Consider the following 18961-nt stretch of genomic DNA (forward strand, 5'->3'; position numbering starts at 1 on the left):
TGTTCTTGCCTGGAGTACTCTGTATATGTCTAAATAGTCAAGTTTGTCAGTTGTGCAGTTTAATTCTTAGTGTCTTGATTGAGCTTCTTTCCAGATGATCCACCTGTCCTCGAAAACAGTGTTCTGAAGTCTCCAAGCAGTACTGCAGATGGCACAGCCTTGCTCGTTGAACATGGGGAGGAATTGAAGATCACGGGTTGGAGCTTTCAGTGTGAATTACAACTCAATGTAAACACGACCCAAATCCTTACAACCGGAAAAACAGGCATCATCATGATAAATGTGTGTGTGTTATCGAATCGATGTCTTTGTTCTGACTGTATCTCTATGCTGTTTTTAATATTGTTTTATTGTGTTGACTTCTGAGTGGTCTTGTCGTGGATGCCGCTCTCAGGTCTGTCTGTTGATTTTGTTGATTCTTTGTCCAAATTGTTTCATTTTCAGATTTTTAATTGTGATTTTAAAAAACAAATCTTTCCATTTTTATTGTCTGGGAATGCCCTTCTCTCTCCCTCATCTTTGAGCGATCATTTTGCTGGATATTTAGTTCTCGGTTGGTAAAACCCTCCCTCCTTAGGATTTTATATATATCACTCCATTTTTTTACCTTTATAGTTTCTGCCAGGAAATCTGAGTTTATTCTCATTGCTTTTCCTATATAGATAATTTCCCCCTATCCCTCCATCCACCCCCACCCTGCACTCCACTCTCAGTTGCTCTCAGGCTTCACTCCTTGTCCTTGACATTGGAGAGTTTGAATACGACATTATGTCACGGTGTCTTTCCTTTGGGGTCTATCCTGTTAGGAATTCTCTCTGCTTCTTCAATACTTATTTTCTCCTCTTTTATGGTGTTGGAGAACTTTTCTTGTACTGTATTTTCTTGTCCTATACTATACTACTATTTCTGGTACTATAAAATAATTTCTTATACTATTTTCACTAGATTTTTGTTTGTTTGTTTGTTTGCTTGTGTGTTACTTCCTGGTTTGGAATCCAAATGAGAAGTTGGTTGTTCTTACATAATTATTAGGCTTTCTTCAGATTACTGTGCTCTTTGGTGTATTGTTTTCTTGGTTGTTTTTGAAGGAATTCTCTTTTAACTATTAATTGTTTCTTTGTTTGTTTTAGAGGGAATTATCTTCAAGTTCAGCTGTCCATTTCTTTGATTTTAGGACTCGGCTCTCTTAAGGTAGTGCTTAATTCTGGTATCTTATTACTTATCTCCTCTAATTCTTTTTTCCTATTGTGGCCTAGTTTTCCCTATTGTTTCTGTTGCCCTCAAACACTCACTCCATCTGTTGAAAGTACTTGAATATAATTCTTTGGAATTCAATTTCTGCTAGTTCTAGGGTCTGTTCATCAGAATGTACATATAGATCTGGTTATTGTTTAGGTTTCAGTGCCTTCGTACTTGTGAGTATGCAAATAGATGGACCACTGTTTCAGCAACACTACAGTGAAGTTGGGAGTTGGAGGGGCTCCAGTGTCATATGGGAGAGGTTTGTTTGTGTTACTGGGGGGTGCGAATGGCTGAGGAATTCCTTGTTTGGTGCCGGAGCAGCCAGGACCTTTGTGCAGGGAGGTGAAGAGCACCCAGGGCCTTCCGTACTGGGCCTCGGGGGTTAATAGGGCCTTTCTTACCAGGGTGACCTTCTTTGCCAGTGGGTAGAAGAGCTGGTCTAAAAATCTCTTTATTTTAGGACAGTTTTGGATGATGGGGAAAATAGTGGAGGTGGTTTAAAGAGTCCCAATATACCACTCATTGGACTTACCCGCTCATTAACATCTTACATTACTACGGTGCATTGAGTACAGTGCAAGCCCTCCTTGTAGACAGTGTGAGTTCACGCCCCAGGCATCTCCGTAGAGTGAATGTCATAATAAAGTGACGGACACAATATCCTTTTGGTGCCCAACTCATTAAACATTATAGTTTCACCACATTGCAGGCTAGCACGTAAGCAATCCCTCATCTCACTGCCATTGAGGCGATTCCAATTCAGAGGAACCCACTGGGACAGGGTAGAAATTCACCCTAAGGTGTCCAGGACTGTGACACTTTCTGGAGAGAAAGCCTTTCTTTCTCCCTGCCCGGTGAGTCCCCACTACGCCCCAGCATCATGGACACGTTAGGAATCTCATGAGAAGGACCAGACCGGGACGCAGAGACACGTGATGAGTACATGCGGTGGAAAGGATGGTGCTAATAAACCGGATCGACGCAGGGTTCCCAGTAATCTCGATTTGTAAAATTGCAGTCTCTGTAAAGTCCAATAAAGCTAAATAGAGTGTTTGTCCATTGTTTTAAACATACAGCCTTCGTTCCAATTTCCTCCCTGCATCCCTCTAGTGTTCTCTCTGTGTCCCAGAGCCCTCAGGAATCCATGTCCCAGCGACTCATTGAATCGCATTGAACTCTTTTGGGCGAGGATGGTCTCTGACACTGTCCTTGTGTGTAGTGGTTTTGCCAGTTTGCAGCTGTGTTTGTCAGTGAGCTGCTCTGGGCTCTGGGCTCTGATTGAAGGTGACCCCACTAGTTTGGATGGGGTGCTGGTCAGGTGTCTTGTAGAATGTCCACTCATTGGGATTTGTCCAGTGGTCTCCTCAGGATTGAGCCAAGGTTACTTGTCCTTGGGAGAAAGAGCCCTGAGGCATACGTCTCTCTCATCGCATCACAACAAATATGTTTACTGACAACAGGGCTCACCATGGACATTGACCTTGAGAACGTGCCGAGGGTGTTTTTGTTAAGTTTCTCTACTTCTTGAATCTGTTTCTCCTCTTTGCAATCAAGTCGCTTTATACAGCGCACACTTACAGAGGGGGTGATATGCCTCTCCCCAATGGGGAATAACTACCAAGTCATTTACAATTCCGCATCAGTTTTGTCTCTTCTCTATTATAGTTCATCAATCATGTGACAGGTTTTGTATCAATTTGGCTGGGCTGGAACCCTCAGTTGTTTAGCAATAAGGTCACCCCCGTAATGTGACCTAACATATTGTCAACAATTCCAGGTGCTCACGTGGCAGTCTGTTGATCTCTCCTTGGGGTTGTGGCCTACTTCATAGCTATACACAGATGACGTGGGGAATCCTCTCTCTGTCTTCCAGACAGTGTGCAGCATCCTGCATCTCTTTCACCAGCTTCGGCTCCTTCAGAGTTTAGCCCATGATCTGCCATCTAGTCCTCCCACCCTGGGAGCCATCAAATCCTAACATCGCTCCTGCTGATCTCCCTTTGCATTTGCCGGTTGTGGTCTTCCTGTTTTGTCTTCTTACTCTGTCCTCTCACCTCCTGGTTTTTCTTCCCGATTTCTGGTTTTCCCAAACCCAGCAGCTTGGCAGCTATGTGCGTCAGGAAAGACTTCCAGCTTACCATGAAAGCCCTGAACCTGAACCACTCCTACATGGGTGTGAGGCATTTATTGATATACATTTATTTATATTTACAGACACACACTAGTGTCCCTGGTTTGGCTTCTCTAGAGAGCCCGGGCTAGCACAATCATTTATTTATATCAATATAGCATGTGCACATTATTTTAAGCATTGAGTTATTATTGTGTGGGACTTAATTTCCTTGCTGAAATGATTTCAGCATTGGTCACTGGAAGCTTTTTTATTAGTTCCTTTATCTTCCTGACATATCTCACCTGTGTGTGTGTGTGTGTGTGTGTGTGTGTGTTTTATTTTAAGGACCATTTTAAATGCCTATGACTGGTAGATCCTAGCTAAAGGTTTTGACCACATAGGATTAGACTGTGTGAGTGTTAGGTTTTTTGTGCCATCCTGGCCAACAGGAGCATGTGAGATTAATCAGGTCAAAATCTGATTGGAGGGCTCTGCAAGGCCCACCCCCACCTCTCTTGTTCTCTGGTGATCAGACCAGCGTGCTGCTGCTTTAGCTAGTTCTCTGTCTTAACCTGTGAACTACACTACCTGTGGGCCAAGCCAACCCATAGATCCTATAGCTGGAACTTGAGGCTCTTTGAGACCCGCTTCATAGCACTCCTGGTGCATACATTGCTTGAGCTTGAGGATGGTGGATCGTGTCGACTTGCATTGCTTGAGTGTGATATCCCATTCAGACCTGCTTTGCTAAGTGCCCGAGCTACAGACTATTGTTGACCCAACCTGCTGTTTGCTCCATGAAAGTGAGTTGAACTGAGCCCTCTATACTGCTGTGTTGACTAATTAGTTGTTATCATCCTTCTTGCTGTATAAACTTTATATATATATTCATAAGTGTCATAGTTTTGCTTCTCTGGAGGACCCTGCCAAACACAAGCTGCTTTCAGATGCCAGGCAGCCATGCTGCAGGGTGTGACTTTATCTCCTATTTGGTTGTGTCACCATGAAATCATGCACTTAGCACCACAACAATGCCCTGTGTTGCATTCAGAGCTCTGGCCAGAGCTGGCATCTCTGATCCTAAAGTTCTGTGTGCCCTTTCTTCCACCCAGCACTGATCCCCTTTCTGGAAGCACCATCCCTACTTGATTCTCGATCCTCCCTCTTCTTTGCACCTGTAGACCATGTGACTCACGTCTGACCAATCAGCGAGGCCCATTCCAGGTGCATGTAGATAGCCTGGCTTACTGGAGAAGCCTTCTACACTGCATCATTCTAGTCCAACCCTTCCAGGATGCCATTGGCTTCTGTATCTCAGGGGGCTCAGGTGGTGACAGGTCAGGGAATATCTTCTCAAAACAGCCCAATAGAAAACAGAAACTCAGAAACTCTCTGCCTTAGATCCATGTCCCCCAGACCTCAGAGGACACCCTCATCCCCTGAGCCCAGCTATCTGTAAGACTTGACTTGTCTACCAAGCAAACTCCATGACCATGTCCTCTCTGGGTGCTTTGTGAGGGCTAAGATGCTGGCACAGGGACTTGGCCAGACCAAGCTGGGAGGGAGACTCAGAGTTCCTCTGCCCAGAATGCCCAGCCGTGACACTGGTTTCTTGAGCTTCCCATTGCACTCAAGTGAAGCCTGCTGCAGAGAGCAACTGTGCTGGAGCCAGGCAGTGCCCGCCAGGCCACCGTCCATCAGGGAAGACACATCCCGGACCAACACCACCAAGACCCAGTTAATTCATCGCCAAGAGCCTGGAACTCACTCGGCAGAATCTGTTTCCCTTCTCAGACTTTGAGGCCAAAAGATTTATGGGCAGGAGTGTTTTTCAAGGGAGCTGTCTTTTGAATTATCGTGTAATTAAGATGCTAATGGCTGTTTATAGAACCTTCTCTCCTCAGTCCAACTGCTTTCTGAATAATAAGAAACGTCCCTTTGTTGTGGTGGAAATCGTGCAGGGAGCAAAATCCTTCTTTAAATCACTGCATCATTAAAAGAAAACCCATGAAAAACTTACACTAGAAAGGAATTTGCTAATGCTAATTAATTTTTGCATTGTGTGTCTAAATTGTAAGGAAATTGTAGGCTTACAACCCATTTCCTTGGTGAAATGAGGATAAAACACCTTAGTTCCTGATTGGGCCACTCAAGTGTGCCCCAAGACAGCAGCTTCTTAATCAAAGTCTTGAACAAATGCTTGGCAAACCTCATTCACAACAACATTCTGCAGGCTCCCAGCGCTGCCTTGCAGTCACTCTCTGGGCTCCACAGTTCTGGACTTGGCAGTGAAGTCGCCTTCTGCAACCCTCCCACCAGAGCCTGGCTGGGCTTGAGAGCCGAGAGTTGCTTTTGGAGACTGAAGGGTCCAGTCAGCTCTTGCTCCTGATGGGGCCTGAACCTGAGAGAGGAGAGCAGTTCGCTCAAGGTGGCCCAGTGGGACACAGGCAGGACTGGGCCACGGCTCAGTGTGGTGCCCAAGCTGCGGCTCCAATGCTGCGGCCTAAAGTGCCTGCCCTGTTGTGTCCCATGCAACAACACAGACTCCTGTTGGCGTCCTTCCCTTCTACCTCTCAGTCGATTTGATTTCCCCTCTGGCAAGGCAGCCTGTGGGCACCCCGCAGCACTTTGGCCACTTGACAAACAGAAAATGGTCCACTCCTGTGAACAGAACCCGTCGTCCCCCAACACGAGGCTGCTGGAAAAGGGGAGGCTGATCCTGCCCTCGCCCCATGGACCTTGATGTTACTCCCTGCAACTGTTCCCCTAGAGGTGACACGTGAAGCTGCCCATTTTCACCTGGTCACCAGATAAAAATTCTTCCCAACATGGTTCTGAGCCAGGAGCTCCCCACCCAGCTCCCCACTCTGCTGACCTTCCCAGGTGTCTGTCTGACCACCGATATCCACTCTCTGTCCAGGAGAGTTGAATGGATTCAGCCTCAGGAAGGCCTCATGGACTGCAGAGTGCCGCCATCCTCCAGAGGATGCTCTTGGCAACATCTTTATGGAGGAAACGCTCCAGGTCTTGCTTCCCAAGTGTGGATGGGTGGATTTGAACTACTCACCCTTCGGTTACCAGCGGAGTGGGACTTGGTTGCCCACTCAGGGCATTTAAGAAGGACACAGGAAACCAATTGACACTGAGGTGTCTTCAAAGCAAGATGGCCCTGTAAGGGTCAGCGGACAATGGCGATCCAGAGGTTTCAGTGGCTGGAACTTCCGACGCCGACCCACCTGGTTGTCCTGTGATTGTGCAAGGAGAAACATCGCCTGGAGCAAATGGTGCTGCTTGCATCGGGTCCGAGCAGACCCGGAGCTAGTGTAGACGTGGCAACCTCATTCTGAAGGAACGCGGGTCCCATCCTCTTATTGCCCACAGACATTCCGTTGTTGGGTTACGAATAAGAGAACACACAAGCCAACACTTAGCAAAATGAGATTCTTGTCCAATTTGGGGCTTGGCATTTTCAGGTACTGATATTGGAATGACTGTCCTGGGGCCATCATAACCAAAGGCCACAACTTGGGTGGCTTATGAGGTGCGGGATCTCAGGGGGGCCTCTTGGAATCTCCTGTGTGTAGTAAGCAAGAGGGAATACCATCAGAGATACCTGGAAACAATCCAATGGGCCAATGCAACGTGCTAACCTCGGCCTCATGAATCTGGGCCAAACAGAACCAGGTGGTGCCTTGCAACCGCTACCAACCGCTCCGAAAGGAATCACCCTAGGGAGAAAGATATGGATCAAAGCTCAGACTCATCAAAAGGAAACTATCAGGTTGACTGCTTTGTTGGAGACTGGTGGGATCCCTGAGAGGATGGCCCTTCCTTACCCTGGAGTCTTGGAACGGAAGGTCAATTCTCAACCTGACAACAGACAGGTCTGCAAAGAGAACAATTCCACTGGCGAGGTCTGCACTTCTTAGCACCATATGAGATCAAAGGACAACCTTTGTCCAAGGGCAAAGTTCAAAAAACAGGAAGGATTCAGAAAGAAGTCTGAATGGAAATGGGAGACACAGAGAGGGAATAAAATCAATGATGTTAAAGAAAAATCACTGAAGTAGCAGAAATGTGTTGACTTACAGCTCTGGAGGCCAGAGGCCCACTTGTAAGATTTTGGCACGGCCACGGTTCTGTAAGAGGCTCACGGGGCTTATTTGGAGGTTCTAGCAGAGGAGCATTTATAGAGGTCTAGACAAAGAAATGTACATATGCAAATATTTATGAGGATGGGGAAATAGATCTACGTATCTATATTTATAGGTTTTGTATTAAGGTGGCGGAAGGACCTTGGGCCTCTACTTAAGCACTCCCTCAATGCATGAATACTTTCTTCTATTAAATTGGCACTCTATGATGCTCACCCTCCCGACACAACTGTTGAAGCCAAAGCAGGTGAATAAGTAAAGGTGGTGAAGAAAGCTGATGGTGCCCGGCTATCAAAAGAGATAGTGTCTGGGGTCTTAAAGGCTTGAAGGTGAACAAGCAGCCATCTAGCTCAGAAGCAACAAAGCCCACATGGAAGAAGCACACCAACCTGTGTGACCACGAGGTGCCAAAGGGACCAGGTATAATGCATCATCCAAAAAAGAAATATCATAGTGAATGAAGGGGGAAGTGCAGAGTGGAGACCCAAAGCCCATTTGTCGGCCACTGGAGATCCCCTCACAGAGGGGTCTAGGGGAGATGAGTCAGTCAGGATGCGATGTAGTACCGATGAAGAATACAGCTTTCCCCCAGATCCTAGATACTTCCTCCCCCCAACTACCATGATCCGAATTCTACCTTGCAGGCCTGGATAGGGCAGAGGTTGTACACTGGTGAAGATAGGAGCTGGAGGCACAGGGAATCCAGGTGGATGATCCCTTCAGGACCAGGGGTGTGAGGGGTTATACTGGGAGAGTGGAGGGTGAGTGGGTTGGAAAGGGGGAACCGATTACAAGGATCTATATGTGACCTCCTCCCTGGGAGACTAACAACAGAGAAGGGGGTGCAGGGAGATTCTGGATAGGGCAAGATATGACAAAATAATAATCTATAAATTATCAAGGGCTCATGAGGGAAGGGGGAGCGGGGAGGGAGGGGGAAAAAGAGGACCTGATGCAAAAGGCTTAAGTGGAGAGCAAATGTTTTGAAAATGATTAGGGCAAAAAATGTATGGATGTGCTTTATACAATTGATGCATATATATGTATGGATTGTGATAAGAGTTGTATGAGCCCCAATAAAATGTTAAAAAAAAAAAAAGAGGCTCACGAGGCTAACCCTTCACGGTCTGTGCCAGCGTCTGGTAGCCCTGGGTACCACTTTCTGTCCCTTGGCTTCATATGGGCTCAATATTCCCCTTGGGTGTCTGGCTGGTTCTCTTCTCCTCCTTGATAAGGGCATAACTGAGGTTGGATCAGACCCACCCTACTCCGCTAAGTGGACCAACAGATGGTGTCCTCAAAGACTGCTTCCAAACAAGGTCAGTATTCAATGCATGACAATACTCAAAGTAAGAGTCTACTTAAAGAAAGTAAAACGAATTGCTTTCAAGATGTGCATCTGTAAAGAACAGAGATCAATGGATGGAACATTGATGAATGGGCAAGCTTCTTAATAAATGGCCACTCCTGGCATCAGGGACAGTCTTTTGTTGAAACAGTGGCAGAGAGCAATGGACAGAAAAACCCAGTGGAAACTCCCTGGGAAGCAGAATGAGCCCAATCAGGCACCACGGGTACCAAGGTAAGGGGCCCTCCACCTGGCCAAGGAAGCTCAGTAACACGCGGCACTAGAGTGACCCTATGGGCAGTCCAGAGTGGGGTCTGACAAGGACGGAGATCAGTGCGGTCTCCTCCCTCCAGATTAAACACTCCTAGCCTCCTGCACCAGGGCCTGACACGGAGAGCAGGCTTGGGAAGATGTGGGTGCTAATCTGGACTCCCTTCCCCCAACACACTCTGAAGCTGCTGGAAATGCCCAGAAATTAGCTAGCAGGCCTGGCAGTAGCCAGAGATGAGTGGAGAAGGGGTCCTGGCCCTCCTGTTGGGACTGGTTAAATGACACCGAGTCTCCTGCGACATTGCCTTCATAGTGTACAGAGTGGAGCCTCGCGTTTGTTCATATAATGGTGAAACCTCCTCTTTCTCCACCTGTGCACACAATTAGGAAAGACCCAACCCTAGAGAATCTAATTTTTCTGGTTGAGTCGAGGGCCAGTTGAAAGCAGAGAAGCCTGTCATGAGACAGATGGACTCAGTGGCTGCAAGAATGGACATACACCGAGCTGGGGTGGTGAGCAGGGGCCCGGGCAGGACAGTGCTTTGTCCTCGGTACATGGCTGCACTGTGAGTGGGCATGGACGTCACGGCAACCAACAGCAGCAGCATCTGCATCCCCACAGAGACAGGGACATTCCTGATTAGGGCTGTCAAAGGTAGATGCCATCTGAACCTCAAGGGCTAAATTCCTTGAGGATCTGCCTTTTGTGTTTCTTCCAGCCCTTTAAGATGTGGCCTGGGACCCTCCCCTCCACGTTGGCCTCCAGTGGGCCCTCCATCCCCTCATCCCCTTTGACTTGGGGCTCACTCTCAGGCTCGGTTTGCCATGGACCGTGGTGTCTTGGTCCCCTCTCTTGCTTTGGCTGGACCACACTGGACCTTCGGGGCCTCAGCACAGTCCATGCTCCCATGACCCCACAGCAAACAGCACACAATGCCTTTCTTGGAACAAACTCCCCCGGCTTCACCTACGGTTTTGTTAAAAATACAATTTTCCCTTTCAAATGTTAATATCTTTATTTACTTTTTTCCCAATATAAATGCTGAGTTTCTTCTACTGCCTGTAGACTTGACCTATTTCTTACAGCTAATAAAAAATAAAATACAAAACAAAAATCCCCAGCAAAATGCTTAATCATTAGCTACAATTATGACTTCATTCTTCTATCACCTTAATCTTCCAAACTATTATATGTTCTTGATTATTATAACCTTAGTCAACACACTCAAAGGAAATTTATCCAGCATACTCTCACACCACCCATTAGATGTCTTAATTTTAAAAAAATTCTGTTCCCATCCTTGTCCATAAACTGTCATGAGTCTTACACGTGGTCCATGAATCGCACCTTATTTTTCCCTACTCAGTGGCCCAACATAGACATTCTTTATCTTATGATATTGTGTTTTAGGGAGGGAAATCTGAATAAAAGACAAAAATGAAAATAATTTAAAATATGTCTAATTAGAAGTGATTATCCAGATCCCTACTAAGGCAAAAGAAGGAACTCATGTAGCAGTGCCCCCCTTTGCTCATGGACAGGAGGCACAACATCTGAGAAGAGCAACCCTGCCAAGATGCAAGGCTGCCCTGAGTTGACACCGCCATCAGTGACCCAGGATGGGGAAAGCCGGAGACAGCAGGAGCAACTTGCCTCCTAGTCCAGAGAAGATGCAGGTGGGCGAGCTCAGCGGTTTTAGGTCATGGGGACCAGTATGCTCCAAGGTAGCCTCAGACCAGAATTTGCTCATCATTTATAGCTGCGAGGTGAGCAGCATCCCCGAGCCCATGAACCGAGACTGAGAACGACTTGCTCTAACACTAGGGGCTGTACATTGAGGAAAAAGCTTTGGGGCACCACGATTCAATGCTGGGTGACTAACTCCCTAGACCACCTCTTAGAGATACTTAATTGGTGGTGGTCATCGACTATCAAGTTGTTATGACTCAGCGTAATGGCCCCATGACATTTCTTAGGTTGCCCCAATCAATTACGGAAGGTTGTTTTTGTTTTTAAATATGCCAGGCATTTTTTCCAAGAGCTGTTGGGTAGGGTCAACCTCTGACTCTTTGGTTAATGGAGAAGTGGTTTGTCATTGTCCCACAAGGGCACGAATTCAGAAAGGTGACATTTTGGGGCAGTTCTAGTCTGTGGTGTAGGATCGCTATGAGTCAGAGCCAACAACTGCAACATATTCTGAGGGGGTGCCGAATTGGCGCAAGGAGGGGACATGGACAGAGCTATGGGATTGGGACCTGTCTCATCCTTGTTGACTGTGAATGGACCATATCTCCTCTCTTCCTACTGGGACAAGGTGGGTCCCTGCGACCCAATATGGCTTTAGTTACATCTCAAGGGTAGACTGAAGGCACCATCTTTCCTTAGGCAGAGAGACTAAGAGAGAGAGAGAGAGTGAGAGTGAGAGTGAGAGAGAGAGAGAGAGAGAGAGAGAGAGAGAGAGAGAGAGAGAGAAAGCTCAATCCAGGGTAAGGAGACAGGCTGAGGAGAATGAGAGGGACAGGGAGAAAAAGAGAAAACTTCCCCTTGTCCCCTGAGGGAGCCTCGTGGTGCACACCCACAGGGCATTCTCCTGTGCCCTCTCGTTGTTGTCTATGAGCGAGAATTGATTGAATGGCCATGTTTTTCTTTCTTCTTTTGAATCTCTGACCACTGACATTTGGCTTGGAGATCAAAATGAAGAAATATATAGATAACTCTCATCCTGGGAAATCTAAATAGTGGAATACACCTACTGGAATATATTGACTTTAAGTGAAAAAAATTGACAGCAAAGAACAGACTTAAGAATACGTATGTTGGAGTTGTTTGAAGAGAACACAAAAGTACTATTTGAGTTTAAAATGAAGTAAAACAAATGGGGGAGGAACACAAAAAATGCCGCAAGAACTTGCCATCACGGAAAATAATTAATTGGGAATCTTAAAATATGGACTCTAATACTGAGTAGAACACCCCCCCCCTCCAGTGGAGTTTCTGAGACTGTCACTCTACATGACAATAGAAAGCCTCATTGTTCTCTCATGGAGTGACTGGTGGGTTAGAACAGATGACCTTGTAATTAGCAGCCCAATGTGTAATCCACTCTACCAGCCGGACTCTGTGTTAAGTGGTAGTGGGCCTCAATACAGTCGAAGTGGGGAGCAGAGAACACAAGGGTGTCGCAGGAGATGCTGAGATAAGCCTGCTCCAGTCACCAGGAGACACAGAGGTTGGAACTTCTACTCTCACAATGAGACCCCACAGACCCTTCCAGTGGAGCACCCATGATCATTGTTTTCAACCACCACCTTGCATACTAAAGTCAGAGAAGAGAGGATGGAAGAGGGACTTGAAGCGGCTACTTGGAGAGCTTGGCAGGTTTCTTTTACCCCGAGAGACCCAGAGGATGGTCTGTCACCCTTGCCTAGGTGGGAGATGGGTTGGTCAGGGTGGAAGGTAGGGTGACATGTTCCCAACTGTCAGAATTTGTGGGGACTCACTAGTCACAACAGGACCAGAGGAAAGTGCAGATTCTGTCAGAAGAGCTACCTGATAAGCCAAAACAACCTGAAGCAATCAACCAGAACAATACCTTCAGCAGAAGGAGCCTGGGGACAGCAGGTTTATAAGGTCTGAGGGAGGAGGGTAGCCAGAATAGCTAAATCATCAGGCGATTGAGGAGATTGCGGGGGGGGGGGGCGAGGAGGGATGGAGATTTCTTGAAGAGCCACCCAAGCTTGAGTATCCCAAGGGGCACAGAGCACAAAGAAGGCTAACAACCATGTCCGCTCAGTGAGACTTTCCATCCCTCTGTTCTTTACTTTGTCTCTTAACTCTAATCCTAGAAGGAGTGGAGCACAGTTGGTCACATGTAAGGGAGGGTGGACAATCTGGCGGAGAAAGTCGGATTAGTTTCTTTGGATCCAATAGGAAGGTAGAGCTTCAAATTGCTGGCATAGACTCAGAGGGAGGATGGCAAGGTTGTGTCGTATCCATTCTTTGGCCACAGGAGACCAGTTCCTGGAGAAGGACGTCCTGCCTGGATGAGGAGACGACGGGGCACTCCCAGGAGACGGCTGCAACCATGGGATCTGGCACAGGAACAACTGTGAGGATGGCACAGCTGGGTGGTGTTTTGTTCTGTGGTGCATAAGGTCGCTGTGGGTCGGAACCAGGTCAATGGCATCCCTGCAGTGTAAGCTGGCTTGGATCCCGGGTTCTATTCAAGGCCGGGTGGAATGTGCCACCGTAACACAGACCTCGTCAACCCTTCGGTGGTCTTCCTTATTGATTGTCCAACATGTCTGTAAAGCGATTGGAAACACCGCGACTTGGGTCAGAGGCGCCTTACCCCTCCAAGTGACATCCTGCTCTCTAACACGTCCAAGAGGACTTGAGCAGCAGATTGCCCGATGCGGTACACCTTTTCATTTCCTCACCGTTGCTCCCACGATCATGGATTGCGATCCAAGAAAGAGGAAATCCTTCACAACTTCTGTCTTTTCTCCGTTTATCAGGAGAGATTCTCTACTGATCCATTTTGAGAAGTATCTGTGTTGTTTTCTTTGGCTGCGCTGGGTTGCCATCCTTTCTGAAGGCTGCGGTCGTGGGTGCAGCAGGCGCTCCTCACTCTCCGCTGGGAAAGCTTTGCCATCTGCCCATCACAGGTTATTGACATGGCTTCCTGCAGCCCTCATGCCATGTCCTCCTTCATACAGTCTAGGGTCATGGGTTATTGCTGAAGACGTATGCTGGAAGGATACATGCCTGACACACACCTACCCTGGTTTTAAGTCATACGGTATCTCCTTGATCTGCTTGAAGGACTGCCTCTTGGTTCCACATGAGCAGAAAAGAATGTTCTGGAATTCCTATTCTTCTCCAGGATGTGCATAAGGTTTTATGATCCCCAGAGACAAACGCTTTGGTCTAATCAATAAAACACAAGTAGCGTCTTTGGGATGTTTTCTGCTTTCTGCCAAGGTACTTCAGACATCAGCAATGATACACCTTATCCCACGTCCTCTTCTGAATCCTGCTTGGCCCTCTGGCAGTTCCCTGTCAATGTACTGCTGCAGCTGCTTTGGAATTGTCTTAAGCAAACTGTCATTTGCAAGTGCAAAGGATTCTGTTCAATAGTTTCCACTTTTTTTCCGGGTCACCTTTCTTTGCAATGGGAAAAGATAACACAGCAAGGAACATGATTGGGCTTAGAAATGACAAGAATAAAAGAGGAAAGATAATATTTACTTCTAGTTCATACAGATAGCTATGTGAACATAAATCAAGGTAGTTCTTGGCTATCTAACTAAAACCTAGCAATAACAGACAAAAACAATAAAATAAATTGGTAATTCAATAAGAAAAACAAGCTCATTTACCTTCCTCCAGATATGATAAGCCCCCAAAGATTTCCCAAGCCCCTATGGAAAAGATTATATATATCAAATGATATACATAGATACCTGAATAAATGGAGAGGTCTACTTATAGATTTAAAGTCTTATTAGTGGAAACAACTCAGTAACTTCCCAATTAATCTATAAATTAAATGCCACTCCCGGCAAAGTCCCAATGATATCTTTCATGGAGCATGGCAAGAACATTCCCAAATCTGTTCAGAGGAGTTAGGAGTGAGGACTAGTTGCTTTCACGGGAAGAAAGGGGTAGGGCGTGTGCCACGGATCGCTGCACAGCAGGAAACTTTGGAATGAAGGCCGTTGGTTGAAAGTACCATGACCGCAGTGGTTAAAGATGATGTCAACTGGGCACTCCTGGATGACGGCAGAAGAGGAGCCCGACCTCCTAATCGGGGAGCAGCCAATGACATCGCCTTGGTGTCATTTGTAATTTTTTTTTAAGAGAGAGGGAGACAGATCAGAGTCGCCTCCTCTTTGGCCCTTCTCCTCCTGCCAGAGCTGGATCTGCATCTGGCTCCTCCGTCTCCTGTTGCATCACCTGCTGTGTCCAGGAGCCCTCAGTGGACGGCTGATGGCGGATTCATTCAGCTGACCACAGACCTCTGGCACCAGCCTGTGCCCCTGCAGTATCTGCTTCTTCATCTCTCAGCTGCCAAGAGAAGCTGACTTGAGCTGGACTGTACTTACCTATTCTACGATTGTGCATGCCATTTCTTGAGGGAAAGCTCTGTCTTTATGCAAACGCCTCTAAGTGCCCCTGGTTTTGCCTCTCTCAAGAAGCCCACCGGATACAGTGACATAGACACATGGATGGATGGCAGGAATTATCCCGTGAATGGATCCAAGAAGACAGGTGGTGTGTTAGTCTGGGTTGACTAGAGAAACAAATCCAGAGACACTCTTATGTGTCTAAGAGAGAGCTTTAGATAAAAAAACAATTGAATATTGAGAAAACATCCCAGCCCAAGATCAAGTCTATAAGTCTGATATTAGCCCACGTGTCAGATACCAGTCTATAAGTTCCTCTTCAGATTCATGCAACACAGGCAATGACGCCGAATGCAGGAAGATCACAGGCCAGTAGGTGGAAAGTCTTGTGGATCCAGTGGCAGTGGAAGCACCGCAGCGCTGTCAGGGGTCTCCACATGGCTCCAGGGCTCTGGCTCCATCAGCTTAGCTGCATGCATCTTTGTCAACACGGAGACAAAGCAGAGTATGAGTCTGGCCTCTCGTGAGCTATTTATCCCAGTAGCGCCTCCAGATGAGGCCATTACGCTGCGACCTGATTGACAGGCTAACCTCCACCCCATTCACTCCTAATTTTCTAAAGTTGACACCAGATTATGTAACTACTACAGGTGGCATCAATATATGCCAGAGGTGAGTCAATCTCAATAACAAATATTCTTAAAATCTTAAAATGAATGGTCTTGGAGCAGCTGCTTACTGTGATAGGGAAACATAATACGCTATTACACCATCATTTCAGACCACGCTTTAACGTGGCATGCAGTGGATTAAAAGCAGAACTTTACAACTTTTAAAGGAGGAGACTTCTGTTGAGAACATTGTAATGAACTAAATATCCTGCTATAATAGGCCTCAAGGTGACGGGGAAGGAATAAAATAAATCCTCTTAAACGCCTGTCTGTGCTCGAAATGTAATATGGAAAAAACTGGCAGGCAAATCCCCGGAAAACCCAAAAGCAGCCATGAAGGCATCTGTTGATTACAGCAGCTTGTAGCTTTGGCTTTTAACGAGAGTGTCGGAGACAGGGCCTCAGCTGAGAAGACCAATAAACATCCTGGGTACATCTGAGAGTCTCCAAGAGCTCCTCACTTGGAGTAAGGGGAATCCAGAGAAAAGCAAAGCTTCCCGGCAAAGCAGAGGGCAGGACCATTTGTCTTCATTGGCTCCGGTTGTGGTTGGAGGCTGGAGTTCAGTCCTCTGAGACACCATACTCAAAAATCCATGGAAGCTTTAGGTCTTGAATTCATGTTTTCTGTATAGTTCAAAATCCCTCAAGTGAATCATCGTTGAAGGGGCCTCAGGCACATGAGTCTCACAGGCATGGCTGAAGAAAATGACTTTCCTCTCCAAAGCCCAACAACGTTACAAAGATGTCATTTTGAGAACTCAGGTGCATCTGACCCAAACTATGATATTATTATAATTATTTTAATGTCCAAGAATGCCTTTTTTGAATTAATTGGGAATTAATACATAAATCATATCATTCCATAGTTCAAGCACATCCAGCAGAATTGTACATTTGCTGCCAATCTGTTTCCAAACACTTCTTATCTACGTGGAGTCCCTGACCTCTTCTCCCCTTCCCCCTGCTGCCACCACTGCACTCCCTCCCCAGCCCCTTGTTATACCCGCTATCTCTATAGGTTCATCAATCCCTGGGTTTCATATACTGATAAATGAAAACACATATAACACAACTTCAGGAGGGTGATCCCAATGACCTAACTCTTCTGAGATACACGCTAATATGAACCAAAAAGCCAAGACAAGCGTGCATCAGAGGAAGGAATCAATGGAAAAGTGTTAATTGGTCAAATCAGATGTATGCCTTTGATCTTCTATACTTGACTCTCTGATGCTCTCTGTTTAGTGACCACTTTCCTCCTATGTGGGAAGAGGAGGTTGCCGGGGGCATATTGCCCATGTAGTTCTGCAAATGGGTTTGGGCATCCACTGTCATCCACAGCCTTCTGCACACCAGATTCTCAGACTTTGGGCTCAGATACTAATCCCTCCTTCGACTTCAGATTGTGTGCTTCACAATTCTTTGGTCCCTGATGCTGGAATGCTTCTTCCATGTGGACTTAGTTAACATCTCGCTTAGATGGCTGCTTGTTTGGAGACAAGCCTTAAGAATCCCAGATGCTATTTTATCTGATAGCCGGGCACCATCTAATTTCTTCCTCACATTTTGCTATGGCACCTGTCTCCTCTGGGTTCCCTTCCTGAGGGCAGAGCCATGATGTAAGAGGCAATTGTTCTTAAGTTGGAACTGGGATTTAGGGTAAACCCCAAACCCATCCCTGGATCTCTGTTTTGGGATTGTTGTTCTTGCATTGATCATTACTTGGGCATTAAAACAGACGCCGTGCATTTTTCAATCAGGTCAAGCTGAATTGCCATGGTGTTTTCTGTCATCTCATATGCATGTGCAAACTGGACAATCCGTAAAGAAGGCAGGAGGAGAATGGATGCGCTAGACTTGAGGTGAAGGGCAATGACTAGACTGTGGCCTGCCAGAAGAACAAAGAGCTCCGACGTGGAGGAAGGGTCGGCAGAATGCTCCTAGAATTGAGGATGGCAAGCCTTTGTCCCCTACACTTTGGCCATGTTACCAGTCCCTAGAGCAGGATGTCGCACTCAGTAAAGCGGATCAGCGGTTAACACAAAGAGGAAGACCAAGCAGATGGGTTGCCACAGAGGCCGCGGCAGTCGGTTTAAGGATACCCACAGTGGCGAGCATGCTGCAGGGTCAGGCCATGTTTCCATCTGTTGTGAATAGAGCTGCCATAAGTGGGGGCTAGGTCAAGGGCACCCAAGGGCAACAGCAGCCAGCGCTGCACAGCCACACAGCAGGTGTCAGAGATCGCAGGGAGCCTGGCTGTGCCCACATACATCAGGGACAAAACACTTCCACATGAGGAAGCAGAGATCTTCAGCCTCCCATCATCCCGGGGAAATCTCCACGTTTGGATGAGCAGACGGGGGTTCATAAAAGTCCCTGTCCGATGTTTGAAACTAAGAGGGAATCGAAAACATGGGGAGGGACAAAGTAGCTATTCTAAAGGAAACAAAGTAGCAAACGACAGGAACCCACAAACTCGCTGCTCCCAGGGACCCCACAGAACAGCGTAGGACAGGCCCTGTGGATTCCTAAGACTAACTCTTTACAGAAGGAGAAAGCCTCGTCTTTCTGCCTTGCAGGAGCGAGCAGTTTCAAACTGTTGCCCAATGTGTAGCCCACTACCCCAGTGGGGCCCTTTTCAAAAGGAAAAGTTACTTTGAAAATGGCTTAATTGCTAGGATTGCTTTTTTTTCAATGCTCGAACTGAACTTACAAGGCTCCAGGGAAGAGGCAGCATGGGGAATTTGGGAAGCGGATGATGAATGGGTCTTGTAAAGGGCGAGTGCAGATCAAGTGTGACGCGAAATTTCACATCTTCCGCAAACCGCCAGGACTTGATGAAGTCGAGGAAAGCCACCCTTGGCCGAATCCCAAGAAACCACTGACAGGCCAGGACGTGTGGAGACTTGAAAGAGTTAAACACCGAGGGCACGAAGCAAAGCCCCGCTCACTGGCACGGAGCAAAGCTGACTCACACCGGTGGACACTCAAGGAAAGGACAGACGGACGAACACAGTGTCCACCCGGTTAAAAA

Source organism: Tenrec ecaudatus, chromosome 6, assembly GCF_050624435.1.
Source record: "Tenrec ecaudatus isolate mTenEca1 chromosome 6, mTenEca1.hap1, whole genome shotgun sequence".
In the NCBI taxonomy this organism is placed as follows: domain Eukaryota; kingdom Metazoa; phylum Chordata; class Mammalia; order Afrosoricida; family Tenrecidae; genus Tenrec; species Tenrec ecaudatus.